This window comes from Euphorbia lathyris, chromosome 3 (genome assembly GCF_963576675.1).
Source record: "Euphorbia lathyris chromosome 3, ddEupLath1.1, whole genome shotgun sequence".
Taxonomy (NCBI): Eukaryota; Viridiplantae; Streptophyta; class Magnoliopsida; order Malpighiales; family Euphorbiaceae; genus Euphorbia; species Euphorbia lathyris.
Window position 1 is genome coordinate 75,443,118 of NC_088912.1, and position 18,884 is coordinate 75,462,001.

Sequence of the window (18,884 nt, forward strand, 5' to 3'; positions counted from 1 at the left end):
GTAGTGAGCTTGGGCTCTGATACCACTTGTTGGTCCTGTGTGATTAGTTCCAAGGGGGGGTTAGGAACTAATATAACTTTTTCAAATTTAATTGAGCTGACTTAATGTATTTTAAAGAGTTTGTTAACTCAACTTTTTGGTCAGCACGACCGATTATATAGTAAGGCGATTTATAGTCCTATGCTGACTAAAACTGCTTTACTTGTGAGTTGGGAATTAACTCTTTTGTGATTAGTTTCCAACTCAGCACTCAGATTTACTCAGTGTCTGCTTTAAGAATTTATATATTGAGTAAATAAAACAAGCAACACATACAGTTTATACATATATCTATATTGAGAGAGAGTTTAGAGGTTACTCAGTACGACTTATCCTAGTTCGGCCTCTCTGCCTACATCCAGTCCCCAGTTCCTTCCAGGATTTTTAATCCAATACTGAGCTCTTTAAAGGTAGAGCACAAACCCTTTACAAGGCATTTGAATATGCAAGAGTACCGTCCTCTATTCGTCTACTCAACTCCTACTAAGCACTACAACCCAGTACTTAGATTTCTCTACCGCTGAATGTCTACAACCAACCACTCAGCACAACACTCTCAATATCACAATTGATAAACACTTGTTCCTTTTCAGATAAAGAACACTTTAGATGATTTACAGACAATCACTCTAGCATTTACACAGGAATAGAAGATGAGTGTAAGATTTCTTTTTGTTTATAAGTGCTTTTGTATCTTTTCTCTCTTGTACTTTTCTTTTTGTAATTCGGCAATGATCCAAGGATTTTGATTGTCCTTATATAGGAGAAAATCTGGAGTTGGATCATTTTGAAATGATGTAGCCGTTAATGTTAAAACGGCTCTTTTAGGGGACAGCCTCTGGTCAGCTTCAGAATTCTCAGGCCAATCATTTCCTCTGATTGCTACAGTCATCAGATTTTGTCTTCTTGCTTCAGACATTGTCTTCTTATGGCAGTTGTCTTCTAGCAATAATCTGTTGACCCATGCATCTTGGAAAGTGTCCTTGGGTTAATTCCGAGGTTCAATTATTGGTGCAGAAGGTTTGCAAGTTTTGTCTTTTAGTAAACGACTCTTCCATACTGTCCTGAAGACTTACTCAGCTTCTACTGTGTTGTTTATTGTCTTTGTCAACTTCAATGCTGAGTTCTCTTTTAGCCAGCTTTGCTTTGTAAGACAATTGTTAAGATGGCTTCTCATGCTGAGTTCCATCTCACTTATCTCTGTTGGACTTTAGGCCTCAATCTTTTGATGTTGAGTTCGATTCCACTCAGCTTGATCATGAGACTTTTATACTGAGTTTCATTCCACTTAGCTTGTTCTGTCATCTCATGCTGACTTTGTCCTGTTTTACTTTTAAATCTATTTATATTTATATTTATACTTACACACAACATTGAACAAACTGATTAGTATAATTAAATCAAAGCACTTAAATTTAATTGTTTCTTAATCATGGATGATTTTGTCAAATCAAAATCTTGTGGAAAGGTGTTTCAACAGATTGAATCTCCAAAATCTCGTCAACATTCTCCAGCTATCTGCATAAGTCATATCTCTGCCAGGATGGTGTGGAGTGGTGTCCCGTGGTGGAAAACCAAACCAATTATGAAGTTCAGGATATCCAAAAGTGAACATCTTCCCTTCACAACGAAAACTGAGACGAACACGCCTCTTATTGACGAACCGAACGGTTGATAGAAACTCTAGAACCCAGTTCCCAATTATAGGAAACTTAATAGAAGCAAACTTGGTCCATCCCAAATTTGTCAGATAGCGATTCATGTCATCGCCTATCCCGAGTTCTTCATTCAGGAACTCATCTAGATACAGCATGCCACAGAATTGTGCATATCTAAACTGCAAATAACGTTTCCCTTCGTCATGATTGTAGATTGGAAACCATGCTCCATAGCGAGAAGAGATATCAACTCTCTTGCTGCGAGCAGAAGTGTTCTTCCTAACATTTTTCAGAGATTTGGTCATGTTTGTGAGATAAGATGGTGTCTGTAGGAGTTTAGAATTGAAGAAAGAAATTCAGAAATCTGAAAAATGAAATGAAATGGAATAGTTCTGACCCTACAGGAATATATAAGATACATAAGTGAAAGGTTGTGTCTGTTTAAAAATAAAAGATGTCAAAATGATACCTCTTAGATTTAACTGACAGAATTTTTGAAATCAAATGTCTGTAATCCCTTGCAGTTATTTCAAAATGTTAAAATACAGAAAATCTCAACTGAGATTTACCAAATCCTGAAACATGGGGAATCTCAACTGAGATTTTTGGATATATATTTTCAGAAACACTTAACTCTTAAGAAGAATTTTCAAAACATGACTAAATTAGAATTTAATTTTACAAAACCTTATTTGTACACAAATTCAAAAATAAAAGTAAAGAAAAATAAAAACAGAAATAAATTAAACTAAAAATTAAAAAGATAGAAAAATAAAAATCAGAAACATATAATAAGAAAAACGAAAAATTAAAAATATGAAAACTAAATAAATCAATTTTCAAAGAATTCATCCACGAATTCTATCGCTTGAATTGGAGCTCCTTCGTAATAAATTTTGCATCGATTACCATTAACCTTAAATCCATCGCCATTAGAATGTTCTAGCTCTAAAGCTCCATAATCAAATGTTTTAACAACCAAATATGGTCCATTCCATCTAGACTTGAGTTTACTTGGAAATAACTTTAATCTGGAATTAAAAAGTAAAACTCTATCCCCAACATTAAAGCTTTTAATTTTGATTCTGGCATCATGCCATTTTTTAACCTTTTCCTTATAAACTCTTGCATTTTCGTAGGACAAATAGCGTAACTCATCCAACTCGTTCAAGTCGAACAAACGCTTCTTTCCTGTGCTTTGCAAATCATAATTAAGGGTTTTTATAGCCCAATATGCTCTATGTTCTAACTCTACTGGCAAATGACAAGTTTTACCATAGACCAATCTATAGGGTGTCATTCCTATAGATGTTTTAAATGCAGTACATTATGCCCATAACGCATCGTTAAGTTTATGTGCCCAGTCTCTTCTAGAAGACGAAACTGTTTTCTCAAGTATCCATTTGAGTTCTCTATTTGATATTTCTGCTTGACCATTCGTTTGAGGATGGTATGGCGTAGATACTCGGTGGTGTACTCCGTATTTCCTCATAAGTGACTCAAAGATTTTATTTACGAAATGAGTACCTCCATCGCTTACCATAACTCTAGGGACTCCAAATCGACAGAATATTGCATTTAAAAACTTAACAACTACCTTAGAATCATTTGTCGGGGTTGCAATTGCTTCAACCCACTTTATGGCTACTAATATATAATTTTTGCCAAAAGAAGTAGGAAAAGGACCCATGAAATCGATTCCCCACACGTCGAAGATTTCAACTTCCAACATGTTTGTGAGAGGCATCTCATCTTTCCTTCCTAAATTCCCGGTTCTTTGACACTTATCACAACGGATAATAAATGAACGGACGTCTTTAAACAGAGTAGGCCAAAAGAATCCGCATTCTAATATTCTAGCTACTGTTTTGCTTACGCTGTTATGACCTCCATAAGCGCTTGCATGACATTCCAACATTATAGAGTTATATTCAAACTCACTAACACATCTCCTAAGCATTCCATCGCCGCATGTTTTGAACAAAAATGGATCTTCACAAAAATATCTCTTTACTTCCGAAAAGAATTTCTTCCTTTGTTGAGAATTTAATCCATCTGGTATAAAATGTGCAGCTAAGTAATTGGCTATATCCGCATACCATGGTGCTATGACACTTTGTACTTGCATGAGATATTCATCGGGGAAATCATCTTGAATGCCTAATGTTTCACCGATGGGACCGTTTTCATCTTCAAGTCTTGATAGATGATCGGCGACAAGGTTTTCAACTCCCTTTTTTATCTTTAATCTCAATGTCAAATTCTTACAATAATAAGACCCATCTAATAAGACGTAGTTTTGCATCTTTCTTAGCAAATAAATATCTTAAAACTGCATGATCTATATAAATGATGACTTTAGATCCTAACAAATATGATCTGAATTTATCACATGCAAAAACTACCGCTAGCATTTCTTTTTCAGTTGTGGTGTAATTTAACTGTGCACCGGACAATGTGTGACTTGCATAATATATAACATGAAGTTTCTTATCCTTCCTTTGACCTAATACACATCCTACAGCTAAATCACTTGCATCACACATAATTTCGAAAGGTAAATTCCAATCGGGTTTTGATATTATAGGTGTACTGACTAAAGCTGTTTTCAATGTATTGAAAGCTTTTAAACAATCCTCATTAAAATCAAAAGTTGAATCCTTCATAAGCAAATTAGTAAGTGGTTTGGAAAAAAGTTCTTTATAAACCTTATGTAAAAACCTGCATAACCTAAAAATGATCTTACTCCCTTAACAGTATGGTGGGGGTAATTTTTCTATAACTGAAGTCTTTGCTCTATCCACTTCTAAACCTTTTTCAGATATCTTATGACCTAAAACAATTCCTTCGTCTACCATGAAATGACATTTTTCCCAATTTAACACTAAATTCGTTTCTTCACATTTAGACAATACTTTATCCAAGTTCTGTAAACATGCATTGGAAGAATCTCCATAAACTGAAAAATCATCCATGAAAACTTCCATGATATCTTCAATGAAATCATTAAATATTGCTGTCATACAACGTTGAAATGTTGATGGTGCATTACATAGACCAAAGGGCATTCTCCTATATGCAAATGTTCCATAAGGACATGTGAATGTTGTTTTATCTTGGTCATCCGGGTAAATGTAAATTTGAAAGAATCCGGAATAACCGTCTAGGAAACAATAAAATGCATGACCGGCTATCCTTTCGATCATTTGATCAATGAAAGGTAGAGGAAAATGATCTTTCCTAGTTGCTTTGTTTAGGTTCCTATAGTCTATACAAACCCTCCAACCGGTGGTGGTTCGCGTAGGTATTAATTCACCTTCGTCATTTCTTACAACAGTTATGCCTCCTTTTTTAGGCACACAATGGATTGGACTAACCCATTCACTATCCGAGATCGGATAAATGATTCCATTGTCAAGAAGTTTAGTAATCTCATTTTTTACTACTTCTTTCATGTTCGGATTTAAGCGTCTTTGCCTATCCGCTTTAGGTGGCTTATCTTCTTCTAAGTGAATTCTATGCATTACGATACTAGGATTAATTCCTTTTAAGTCTGAAATCTGCCATCCCATACTTCCTATCCTATTTCTAACAATGTCTTTCAATTTTTCTTCTTGATCATTTGTTAATTTGTTAGAGATAATTATAGGTAGAGAATCGCCTTCGCCTAAGAAAGCGTACCTCAAATGACTGGGTAATTCCTTAAGTTCTAATTTAGGGGGTATTCCAATCGAAGGCGGAACTGGTCCATCTTCTCGAATCAAAGGCTCTGGGTCCTTATCTTCTAATTCCTCACACATTATAGGTTCTATTAATTTTTCTTTTTGAATGACGTCTTTGACACATTCTTCAACTAAATCAAGTTTCATACAAGCGAATTCCTCCATAGGATATTTCATCGCTTTGTTCATATTAAACTCGATTTTATCTTCTCCTATCCTCAAAACTACTTTCCCTTCCGATACATCAACTAGAGCACGTCCTGTGTTCATAAATGGTCTACCAAAAATTAGTGGACAGTTAACGTCATATGCAAAATCTAATATAACAAAATCGGTAGGAAAAATAAATTTATCGACTTTAACTAAAACATCTTCAATTATACCATATGGTCTCTTAGTGGTTTGATCCGCTAATTGCAAAACCATATTGGTACGTTTGATATCTTCTTCTAGGCCTAACTTGTTAAAAATAGACAACGACATTAAGTTTATACTTGCTCCTAAATCACAAAGACAACTTGAGAATTCAATATCTCCCAATTTATACGGAATAGTAAAACATCCGGGATCTTTGAGTTTAGTGGGCAAATTACTTGACACAATTGAACTACAGTCTTCAGTTAACGAAATGGATGAAATTCCTTCCCAACTGATTTTCATTGAAATTAAATGTTTTAAAAACTTACCATAGTTAGGAATTTGCGTGATTTCATCCATAAACGTCAGATTAATGTGCAAATTTTTAAGTTTGTCTAAAAAGGTTAAGAGTTGTTTGTCATAGTCCTTATTTCGGACTTTGTGCGGAAAAGGTGGTTTAGGTACAAAAGTTTTTGTACCTAAGTCAATTGGTGAACTTTTTGTGTTTAAGATATCTTCTTTGGACTTTGGTAAATCAGTTCCTGGTAATGTTGCATCTCCGGGCATTTCCGGACCTAGATAATTTTTCCCTGAACGAAGAGTGATAGCCTTCACCTGCTCTTTCGGATTTTCTTCCGTATGGCTGGGAAGACTTCCCTCTTTCCGGGATGGAATTGATTTAGCAAGTTGACCAATTTGGACCTCCAAATTATGGATGCTAGATGAGTGGTTTTTAATAAGCTGATCGAATTTAGATTCGATCCGTTTAAAACCATCGTCGTGATTGCTTATTTTTCCACTGATAGCATCTATAAATTTGTCGATTTTAGAAGATAAAGTGCTAATCGTATCTCTTGACTGATTTGGATAATTATTGGTACGATTTTGATTAGCACTTGCATTATTGTTATTGTTATCTTTCTAGTTAAGGTTAGGATGATTCCTCCATCCAGAATTATAAGTATTAGAGTAAAGGTTATTATTTTGGTTTTGCCCTTGGACAAAATTTACCTGTTCAATCTCACTCATATTTTCATAATCCAAATCCATTTGGATTGGATTACCATTGGTGTCTTGCGGTGCCATAAACTTATCAATTTTGTGCGATAAGGCAGAAAATTGGGCTTGTAACATCGCGACTGGATCAAGTTCCACTATACCTTTAACTGATGATGAGGTTGAGGTTGATGGTTTCGCCACTGGTATATGTCCACGTTCCGCGGGCCACATACTGCTGTTAATTGCCATTTTCTCCAAAAGTTCTCTTGCTTGGGCTGATGTTTTCTTCATAAATAACCCTCCTGACATAGCATCTAATGAACCTCTAGTTGTAGGATTTAATCCATTGTAGAATGTTTGCATTAAAAGTTCAGCGGGTAAATGGTGGTGTGAGCATAAACGTTGAAGTTCTTTAAAACGTTCCCAAGTCTCATAAAGAGTCTCATTATCATTTTGAGAAAAAGATGTTAACTTTTTTATGACTCTTGCGGTTTTTGCTAAAGGAAAATATTTTGATAAAAAAGCTTGGGCTTATTGTTCCCAAGTTGCAAACGTTGCGGCTGGCATCGAAGTTAACCACTCTTTGGCTCTATCCTTCAAAGTGAAAGGAAAAAGTTAAAGTTTGATTGCTTCGGCAGTCACATCTGGTATTTTAAAAGTGTCACAAATTTCAAGGAAATTTGTCAAATGGGTGTTAGGATTTTCGTTAGGTAACCCGTAAAATGTTACATTATTTTGCAACATATTAAGCAAAGCTGGCTTAATTTCAAATTGGTTTGCATTTATTTGGGGTCTAACTATACTATTGGTTACACCGGCCACACCTGGCCTAGCGTAATCCATAAGTGTTGGTGGGTCCACCATTTTTCCTGGCTCGGTGTTAGTCTTTAATGGGGTTTTGCTTTTGTTTTTCTTATTTTTCTTGTTCTTTTTGATTGTTTTTTCAATTCCTGGATCTATAGGGTCTGGTGTAATGCCTGAACTTCGAGAACTGCGCATGAACCTGAAATCTTGCACGAACCGAAACTACCTACAAAACAGGATTTTGGAAAAACAAATATGTGAGTAAACTAAAATTAATAAATTACAAAATTAAAATAAGTATGTTTAAGCCTAGATTCGAAATAAAACACGAAAAATTTAAAATTTTGTTAAAAATTTTGGCGTTCCCCGGCAACGGCGCCAAAAACTTATTGAACGATTTCCGCAAGTGCACGGTATACGCTTTTAGTAATAAAAGATATCGAACCCACAGAGAACGCTTTTTAACTAAAAACTTATTTAATTCAGTTTTATTCACGTCTTTAGGTTTAACTAAAGAAAATCGTTTAATTGATTGTATTGGTTCGGGTAAATTAGGATTAGATAAGAATATTATCTTGAACTTAGAGAACAATTCTGTCTTGAGATTTTGATTACAAGACAGATGCTTCCGAATTTGGAATAAATAGAAGGTATAAAACTTATTTTCATTAAGCAAAGAAAGCAACTATAACTTTGGTAAGATTATGAATATGGAATAATGCAAGAATTTATGCAATTAAATGGCTTTGAACCGTAGAAATCTCTCTGGTCTAAGCAGATTCCTACCTTAATCAAATTAGTATTTTATATCCGATAAGCCGCGGTCAGGATCATATCTTCCGTAAAAACTAATTCTGTCAAGTGTTCAACAAAGTTTCTTTATAAATATGATTGTATAAAACGTTTTAATAAAAATACCAATTTATCATTTTGAAAATCATTTTGTCAGAATAATATCAAAATAACAACAAGAAGAATGTATTGAATAAAATAAATATATCATTAATGAATTGTGAATCTTCACAAGTTAACAGAGAAGAAGAAACATGGATAGAATTTTGACGAAAACTTTGAGATCCGGGTTGTCAATCTTTCCCTCAAACTCCGTAGGCTTGTCAGACCTCTTTGCGCTTCAGCCGTTAGTTCTTCTCGCTGAATCTTCGGAATAGAGACCGGTCAGTCCACTACCAGAATGAAAACTTGTCTCTGATCAACCTTTGAAATTAAACTAATACTACTGTGTTTATAACTAATCTAATACTAACTTGTGTACATCAAGTTTGTTTACACATAAATGAACTCTAACTTTCTGACTCTTTCTGAATCAGAAACTCAACATAATAACTCTCTGATTTCTCTAATTTTTCTAACTTAGCCAACTACAATTTCTTGAAATGGATAGCTTATTTATAGTTGGTAAAAGGTTGTAAATGAAGGGTCATGTCCGCTGGTGAAGGGTCGCTTTTATCCAAACGAACAGACGCGTTTCTTGGAATTAAACATGTGAAAACTGTGCAGAATTTTTCGCTGTCTCATATGAGATTCTGAAAATCTCAGTCGCGACAGGGGGTGAAGGGGCGAGCTGAAGACTTCAAATTTCTGGCGACTGGTGATCGTATGTCGCAACAGGGGCTTTCTTCCCCGTCTTCGACTGCTTCTTGTCTCCTTCGAGTCGGTCTTCTAATTGATATGCATTCTTGGTACGTAATTTAGGGTTTTCCTCCGTTTTAGCTCCTATTTGGATTTAACCAAATAATTAAGCACCTTGCATCAAAGAAGTAAATAAAGACGTAAAAGTATTCTAAATGAATATAATTAGCACGATTTCAATGTAAATTTAACGTATTTATATATGATATTTTAGGTATATTTTGGGCTTAACAAATATCAACATCATCCCTACCCCGCCTAATAGTCTGCAATCTATTCTCCACATCCGTAGCTAACACGGGCAGATTATGCCAATTATTACCATCCAAATAATCCTCCACCAAATCAAAACAACGACGCTATTGACTAGCAGATAGGCCAACCTGTGCAGCCAGTGAAGGACACATCCAGACCCCATTCCAAAAATTAAGTTTAGAGTGCTGACCAATCCACCAAAAACAGTGATGCTCAACTTCAGAATAAATGGATTTTATCGAGCCTCAAATAGAAGAATTCATGATATAATGTCGTGACTGTCCCGCTTTATTGAGAAAACAAGTTCTAAGTAAGTTAAAGCAGAGAGACTTTTCCTGAAGAAGACCTGATGCGTGCGGTGCCTAGGTAAAGATTTTAACGACGAAATATGTGCTATGATAGGTGCAGACTCTTTTGACTACGGATATGATCTTTATAAATTCTCTAACTCTACTAGCCGCTACAACTACTTAGGGGCAAGTGTACCCCGTCATATCAAGTAATAATCTGGTTAAGACCGGGTATCGAATCCACGAGATTTATAAGTACAAGTATTAGACGACTCGGTTCCGTATGTTATTTAAGCGGTGAATACTTTGGGGTTGATATAAGGACTAACTACAAACTACTCCTAACTAGTGACGAAACAGATTTATGTAGCGAGAACTCCACGGAGTGATATGAATGACAGTTATAACCACGACAAATAATGACTCTAAATGTATATGGTTAATGATTTACTCTTGCAATGACGACTATGTGTAGTAGGACCGACCCGTGAAGTACTTAGACTACGTGATTCCTAGTCAAGGCGTGTCTAATACGGGGGAATTAGAAATTAGGGCCTGTAAGTTCCGTGGCTTGTCAATTCCTACGGTTTCCGGTTTGTCACTTCCGGTAAGGCAACACCTATATAATTCCCTATAGATAGCCCGAATGGCGTCGGAAATCCCGTTCTCCTACATAATAATCAATTACGAGTATCAAAACAAGTAGCAAATATCAATACGTAAAGGGAAATAGAGATTATGAATCATGAATTATAAATATGGAAAGTAGAAATATGGAATACAACCGAGCCTAGTACATAGGAAGAATACAAGCTAATTAGCAAGTAAAAAGGGGAGAATCTGCCCTTGGAACTAGCTAACCGGACTCAAGGCCGTCTCCTAGGTCGTGGAGATGGAACTCTCGAGCTTGGTGAACGAATGATGGAGCGGAACTTTGATGGAATGCCGGGATAACCGAACAAGCTCTCGAGGTGGGAGAGTTTTGCTACAAAAACTGAATCTAAACTAGAATAACAATAATGAAAGAAGTATAATTTGCTCTCAAGAGGTGTGTGCTCAGTTGTATCAAGAGCTTTCTATTTATATACATCAAGCTGGGGAAAAATTGTAACTTCACAAGGTGCAAGCATGGAGGAGCATGATTTTATGCAGAATTCCCATGATACGCCCTGCGTATGGCGTGATACGCCCCGCGTGTTTGTCCATTCCGTCAGAAATCTCCTGCATGTGGACCAATTCCAGATCTTGTTGTCTCAAACACGCCCCGTGTAGACTGGGATGCGCCTCGCGTGTTTGAGTTTCTGAGACTTTATCGCTTGAATTGGATCATTTACGCCGTGCGTAGCTGAAGCACGCCCCGCGTAAATGAGTCTCTGAGCTTTTTATATTGAAGAACTGCCTTACACGCCTCGCGTGTATGGTGGTACGTCCCGCGTATGGATAGTTGACTCAGGGAGACCATGCAATCTGACTTTCAGGATTAGGCTAATCATTTCTGACATATGTCGTACGCCTCGCGTAGGGTGGTACACGCCTAGCGTATGCTGAGTAGATCCCACGTGGTGTCTGTGGATAAGGCAATTATTTCTGACTTGGTGTTTCACGCCCCGCGTATTGGCATGAATTTTTTGCTTCTTGCTCGTACCTGAAATACAATTCTCGAGAGCCGAGTTAGCTTGACGTTTTATTTCATAAATCCAATAAAAAATACAAGTATTTAACTACCAGTACGGATTTTATTCTTACTACGTTATTTTATTAAAACACTTTATTTTTGCAATTAAACTTATTTATTTCTTCTAAAATTAAATCGTAAATCACGCTAAAAGATAGGGACGAAACGCCCCTATCAAACCTCCTGGGATTTTAAAGTTTTACTTGTCCTCAAGTAAAAGAAATCAAAAGACAAGGGATTGAGATAATTAAGAAACAAACCGACGGTCGGTTTTACCAAGTGCGTGATTTCAAAGTTACGGTTTTATGCAAAGGTTTTGGTAAGTACCTACACAAGCAATTGAGTACAAAAACTTGTTTGAGACCTCCATGATCAAGTTTAATAGGCAATATTAACGGGAGCCGATCATCTTTTGAGAACTCGGTAGTACCTCACCAAGGGATTTCACTCTTATGCTCAATTTTTGGTGGGTCGGTGTTTTTGCACTCTTCTTTGCACTTACTCAAGATCATGTTGAATTTGTATTTTTATCCGGGTTTTTCCTCCTACGTTATGGTTAGGCAATATTAAAAACGAACCCGGAGGGGGGTTGTAATGTGGGTGGCTTTTTTAGTGGTTAGTTTAAAGAAACTCGAGTTCAAAATACCGTTTTGTGATTGCACCGTGTTTTGTTTTGGCCTTAGTGAATTTTACAAAATATACTTCAAAATTGCTCGGGTGGAGCATGAGAATGCCTTTTCACTTTTATTGTATCCTTTGTTTCGATAGAGGCACAAAAACGACTTTTGAAAGTTTATGGTGCTCATTTGTTAAGGCCGTGGCTTGTTTCGGGTAATTCGGGTGCAAATTGATTTTGTCGGTCTTTGAACAAGAGGAAAAATGGTTAAATGTTAAAAGGGTGTTAGCAAAGAAGTTGGTTAATAGGCTCGAGGGGGTTTCCTACGGGTTAATGAAAACGAGAAAAATAATTTAAGAAAAATTAGCCTATGTGGGTTCATTTTATCATCTATTGCCTTTTTTAACCAAAATAAGTGTACTAATCCCGGTATTAGATGCAATTTCTATGAGTCGAGTGAAGTCAAAGCCCTCGAAAAATTGTGAAAGAAAATAGAGTTCTCGTACGAACTCCTTTAGGCTCAAAATCACCTCACAAAAATTCGGTTTTAAAGTGTGTACTTTCAAGTTCTCGTCAAATTCTCAACTATCCTGTTTTTATTGCCTTTTCAAAGTTCATTATGGAGATGACATTTGGGTTATGACTCGATGCTTTTGTTTAGTACTAACCTAAGCTTTTCATAAATTCCCTAACTTCAAAACCAAGACTAAAATCTCTCAATTAAACCATCCTTTGTGTTCCGATGTTTTTATTTTTAACGACAAATAACGGAACTTTTATTAATTTCCGAAGGAGGTAGTGTGTCGGAATAAATTTAAAGAGTCAATAAATTAGTTTAATTATTTTGTTGTTTATTTTATTTTTGTTTTTGTTAGTGCAAACCAAACTAAGAGTGCGGGGTTGCACGTCCCTCCGCGTTATTAAAATGACGCATATTCCAAGGGCGTTGCAAGAAGAAAAAACAAAACAAAAACAAAGATAAAAAGGAAAAAATAGACCCTTGAAGGTCAGGGCCCTACGCGAGGCGTGCCCAGGGGGGCGCCCCGCGTAGGGGTGCGTTTTTAGCTCTGTTTTGGGCAGAGACTCAAATACGCGAGGCGCAGTAGGAGGGGCGCCTCGCGTGTTTGAGTTTCTGGGTGAATTTAAACAAAAACAATTGACCACGTGGGGCGTAATAGGAAGCACGCCCTGTGTAGTGGTTATTAATGACGCAGAAATAGGGAAAATGAAGACGAAAAACAAATTAAACATAACGTAAACCATAAATATATTAAAAAATAAAAATAAAAACACAAAATGATAACAAAAAATAAGAAAAGAAACCAACAAAACAAATTACAAAACAAAAGAAAACAAAAATAAGCAATGGAAATTATGGTTGGGGCGGAGGGGGATTGCCATGGATGTTGAAGTAGGAGGCGAAGGAGTTGGTGAGGGCGTCGAAGCGAGCATCGAGATGGGCCCGATCCTCACGTTGTTGCGCCTCAATGGAGTTGAAGCGGGTGATGTAGGTGGCATGATCCATGAGGCGGTTAGCCTCAAGGGTGTCGAAGCGGGTGTCAAAATGGGCCCGATCACGACGTTGATTATCCTCCAAGATATCCAACCGGGTGTAAATGGAATTGAAGTCGTGGAGAGGTGGTGGACTGAAGTTGAGGCCCATATCCGAATCTGAACCCTCCTCCTCATGTGAGTGGGCCACCCCCGAAGTTTCACCCGGGCCCGAGGTGGGGCGCTTAAGGGATTTGAATGCATTTTTCTCCAAGGGCCGGGGCTCAAGACTTGGAAGGCGATCAAGGGCAGCCTCGCCAAGAGCGGAGGTGGCGAAGAGAGTGACGATATGGCCCAACCCGATCTTGCCACGTTTCTGGGTGGAAATGTGGTGGAGTTGGACAGCCACTAGGTAGGAAAGGTCGTAGGTGCGGTTGTTGGCACAACAATAGAGCGCCAAAAGTTCGTCCTTGTTGACCTTGGTGGACTCCGACTTCCCCGAAAAATAGAAGGAGATGAAGCAGTGGAGAAGTTGGAGGATTGGATCATGGATGAGAGATGGGTGGAGGTTGGAGATGTCGTAGGCATCAGACCCGGTGATAGAGGTCCAAAACTCGTGAGCGGAGACACCCTCGGGCCAATGGGCGATACCGTCCTCCGTTTGGTTGGTGAAGTGGTTGCGAAGCCATTGAGTGTCAATGGTGTAGGGGCGGTTATGGAGGCGGAAGGTGAAGAGGGCGGCACCGGGGACGTTGTTAGAGGTGAGGGTGGTGTAGAACTCCAACACCAAGGAGGGGTAGACGTGTGGCCGTGCAAGAAAGTGATCGAGCCAAGAGAGGGCACGAAGGTGCTCCACGAGAGCCTCTCCAAGGTCGAAGAGGTCGAGAGTGCCTTGCTCGATGTATGGGAGCTCCATAATGTAGGCGAAGGAAAGTGTGTGGTAGTTTAGGGCTTCCTCTTCGGTGAAGAGATGGAAAGGAGCCCAGAATTGTCGGGTGAGTGGAGGCGTTTCCTCTCGTTCGGGTGGTGGTGGATTTTGGGCGGAGCGGGAGGAGCGAGCACGAGTGGCCCATGGGGGACGCTCGTTGGCGCTTCGTTTATGTGCCATGGTGGTAGTGAGTGATGGAGAGAGTGTGTAGAGAGTTTATGGGGAGTTAGGATGATTAGTGAGGAAGAAGAAGGGAAAGAAGGGTGAGTATTTATAGAGGAGGAGGGGGGATCCAAGTAAAACTCGGATCCCCAGAGGGGTACGCGCGGCGTGAAGGGGCCACGCCACGTGTATCCCACCTCCTGTCCATTATTTGTGCAAAAACGGCACGGTACGCGGGGCGTGCGGGGAAGCACGCCTCGCGTATTACAACTCCTGCCCCTTTTTGATGGAAAAAATGGGCGGGGACGCGGGGCGTAAATGGGGGGTACGCCGCGCGCAAAGGGGGGAAATTGAAACATCTTTTTCGGGTTTTTTTTTTAGTTTTTTAATTTTTATGATTTAAATTTGGTGGTTTATTATTTTATTAATGAGGTTTTAATGTTTTTATGATTTTTGAGGTGTAATTAAGAGGGTAGTTTAAGTGGGATTAATGAAGAGGGAAGGTGGAAGGATTTGAATTTGAAATGGTGGAAGGTGATTGGAGGGAAGAAGAGGTGGAGTGGAGAAGTGGGACAGATTTTTGGGGAAGAGAGAAGAGTGATGGGAAGAGTGGGGAAGTAAAAAGCTGCCATGGGGAGTTGTAATTCACAACTCCCCGAGGATACGCGAGGCGTGCCCTAGGGCACGTCCCGCATGTCCTCCACATGGCATTTATTCAAAGAGGGGAGCCCCGTTCGGCGTTTTACACGGGACGTGGTAGGGTATACGCCCCGCGTAACCTGCCTTTTCCTGTGAGAAAAAGGACATATACGCGGATAAGCGGGGCGCAGAGGTGATTGCGCCCTGCGTATCTTGAAATTTTTATTTTTCTTTTGGATTTGTTAGGGATTTGTTTTTCTTTTAATTCATAGATAGTAAAAGTAAAAATAAATAAATAAAAATGAAGATGAAAATAAAAATAAAAATAAAATAACAAAAATGAAAATAAAAATAAAAATAAAAATAACCTAAAGGGGAAAACTAAGAATACATAATAAAAATAGGTGTATGACACATATAAACAGGGGGTTCGAGAAATTCAAACTGATGCTACATTTATAGTCGGAGTATCTCGACTTTCTCATGCGACGGCTTACGGCAAGTTGTCCGGGTTGGAACTTGACGGGTCTAAACTTCTACTATTTAGGAGCGTTACGGCTTGTCCGGACTCCCTATTTTTGCCCCGCGGATTTTGTTCGGTGTTTGCTGGGAGGGTTCCCGGCTGCCTTTCTTATTGTTGGCGGTTCAAATGAGCCACCTGATGACTTAAGTCCTTACAAAACACCTCACTATCGGCCAAACGAGTTAAGATATCCTTTAACAAGGACGTTACGGACTGGCCATGCACATTATCGAGGGGTGGCGCATTCCGATTATCGGGCATTGCTTGTGATTGCCCTAACCCGTTTTCTCGATATTCTTGATCAAAGTTGGATGGGGGCCTCAATACATTGTTATTATTACCATAAGACAAATTGGGGTGCTGGTACCGAGGCCTCCATCCGCTGTTATTATTATTATTGTGGTGGTGTGAATAGGAGTTCGGGTTGGAATTGTACCTTTAATTGCCTCCTATAAAACTTACATTTTCGGTATCACCAACGAAAGGGCTATCGGCTTGGCAATTAAGTCTGTCATGGTCTCCACCACAGTGATTGCACATCAGGATCTGTGCACTCTTGTTGAGGCTCAATTGAGCTATCAAAGCATCAAGTTTCTTATTCATTTCCGCCATGGAACCTTTCGGAGCCTTCTTCTCCACGGCGAAAGTTTGGTGTCGCGAGGGTCCGGCAGGCCGATCTTCTTGCCATTGTACACTTTTTCTCGCGAGCTCATGGATGAGCTCGTAGGCCTCGCTTGCCGACTTCCGAAACAAATCCCCACCTACGGCAGAATCAACGGTTGCATGATTAGTGGGAGTCAAACCATGGTAAAAGGTGTTGGTCCCTGGTAATTAGTTCCAATGGGGGTTAGGAACTAATATAACTTTTTCGCATTTTAATTAAGCTGACTGGAAGTTATTTTGAGAGTTTATTAACTCAGCTTTTGGTCAGCTTGGTGAGATATGTTTCAAGACAGCTTTAGTCAGATGTTGACTAAAGTTGTTTTCTTGTGAGTTGAGAATTGACACTCTTGGAGGTCAGCTTCTAACTCAGCACCACTTATTTACTCAAGGTCAGCTTAGGCAATTTAAATGCTGAGTAAATATAGCAAACAACACATGCAATATAAGAGAGAGTTCAGAGATTACTCAGTATCACTTATCCTGGTTCGGCCTCACTGCCTACGTCCAGTCCCTAGAGTCCTCCGGGCTTTTTGAATCCAATACCTCGGCACAAACCAATTACAAGGCAGTTGAATATGCAAGAGTACCTTCCTCTATTTGTCTACTCAACTCCTACTAAGTGCTACAACCCAGCACCTAGATTTCTCTACCACTGAATGCTTACAACCAAGCACTCAGCTTAACACTCTCAATATTTCTATTGATCACAAACTTGTTCTTTTTAAGCTAAAGAACACTTTAGATGATTACACAACAATCAATCTAGCATTTACACAACGAATAGAAAAGTTGGTGTAAGATCTTTTTGTATTTGAGTGCTTTCAAGATTTTCTCTCTTTGTATTTTTGTCTTGATGCTTCAGTTGTTATCCAAGATTCTTCATTGTCCTTTTATAGAAGGAAAACTGCAGATTTGGATCGTTTGAATTGTTGTTACCGTTAACACCAAAACGGCTCTTTTGGGGGACATATTTTGGTCAGCTTCAGTCTGTTCCGCCATTCCCTTCCTCTGTTTTCTTCAGGCGTCAGGTTTTGTCTTATTGCACCAGACTTGTCTTTTTGCGCCAGTTGTCTTTTACCAATAATCCAATGACCCATGTTTCTTGGAATTAGTCTTTTGTGTGTCTTCGAGGTTCCAATTATTAGTGCAGAAGATTGGCAGACTTTTTCCTTTAGTGAACGGATCCTTCATGCTGTCCTGACTGTCACTCAGCTTTCTTCGTTATCTTCGGATGTTCAACTTCTAAGCTGAGTTCATTCTTGGTCAGCTCCGTTCTGTGTAAACGCTTCTGAGGAAATCTTCAATTTTAGTCAGCTTTGTTTTGCTTCTGAGTTCTACTCCACTCAGCTTCCATTCTGTCATGCTGAGTTCCGTTTTACTCAGCTTTGCTTATGCTGACTTTTGTCCTGTTTTTACTTTATATATATATTTGCACTCAATATTGAACAAACACATTAGTACAATTAAATCAAAGCATTTAAATTTAATTGCATCATAATCATGGATGTTTTTGTCAAATCAAAATCTTGTGGAAAAGGTGTTTCAACAAACTCCCCCATTTTGATGTTGGCAAAAAACATAATTATGGAACTCAGTTATAAGTTACCCCATGATTGATATTTTTGAAATGACTCCCCCGTAAGGGTTGCACATATTGTCTTAACTTAATTCAAAAACCTTCCAATGTTTAAGTGATTTACTAAACCCAGCCCTAATTTTACACTTCTAGCCCCATGAATAGACCGAAATACCCTTTGCACTAAATTTCAAAAAACCCAAAACCTCTCAAGAAGCCGAAACGATTTTTGCTCAAATCCGGACAAATTAGTGAGCCGAATCATGGATGGTGATAGAAACCGTAAAGGAAAAGCTAAAATGGTACGATTTACCGCTTTATTTCGTTGATTTTTGCATCGAATTGAATCTGTTGTGGTTTTTAAAAATTTCGGCCGGAATCGCAGTCGGGTGTATGAACATCACGCCCGATCTGCGGTGCGAGCGTATGAGTATCACGCCCGACCAGTGGTTCGGGCGTGATAGCCACATGCCCGAACCAATGGTAGGGCGTGATACTCATACGCCCTAACCACTGATAGGGCGTGATGTGCATACGCCCGACCAATGGTTCGGGCGTGATTCCTTTACGCTCCCGTTTTTTTTTAATAAAAATTAATATTTTTTTAAATTTTAGTAATTTAGTTTAATTTTAGTAAACATTTAGTATAAATTTTAGTATAAAAATTAATATTTTTTAAAATTTTAGTAATTTTAGTTTAATTTTAGTAAACATTTAATATAAATTTTAGTATAAAAATTAATATTTTTTAAAATTTTAGTAATTTAGTGTAATTTTAGTTTAATTATAGTAAACATTTTAGTAATTTAGTGTAATTTTAGTATAATTTAGTATAAA

The 18,884-nt window shown here is 38.3% G+C and overlaps 1 non-coding gene across 1 annotated transcript; it reads left to right on the forward strand.

Moving 5' to 3' along the window:
• The first annotated feature begins 7,154 nt into the window (after window positions 1-7,154).
• LOC136225221 (small nucleolar RNA R71) lies at window positions 7,155-7,261 on the forward strand. The gene has a single exon (XR_010686947.1). It is a non-coding gene; the product is annotated as a small nucleolar RNA R71 (small nucleolar RNA).
• The last annotated feature ends 11,623 nt before the right edge of the window (window positions 7,262-18,884 follow it).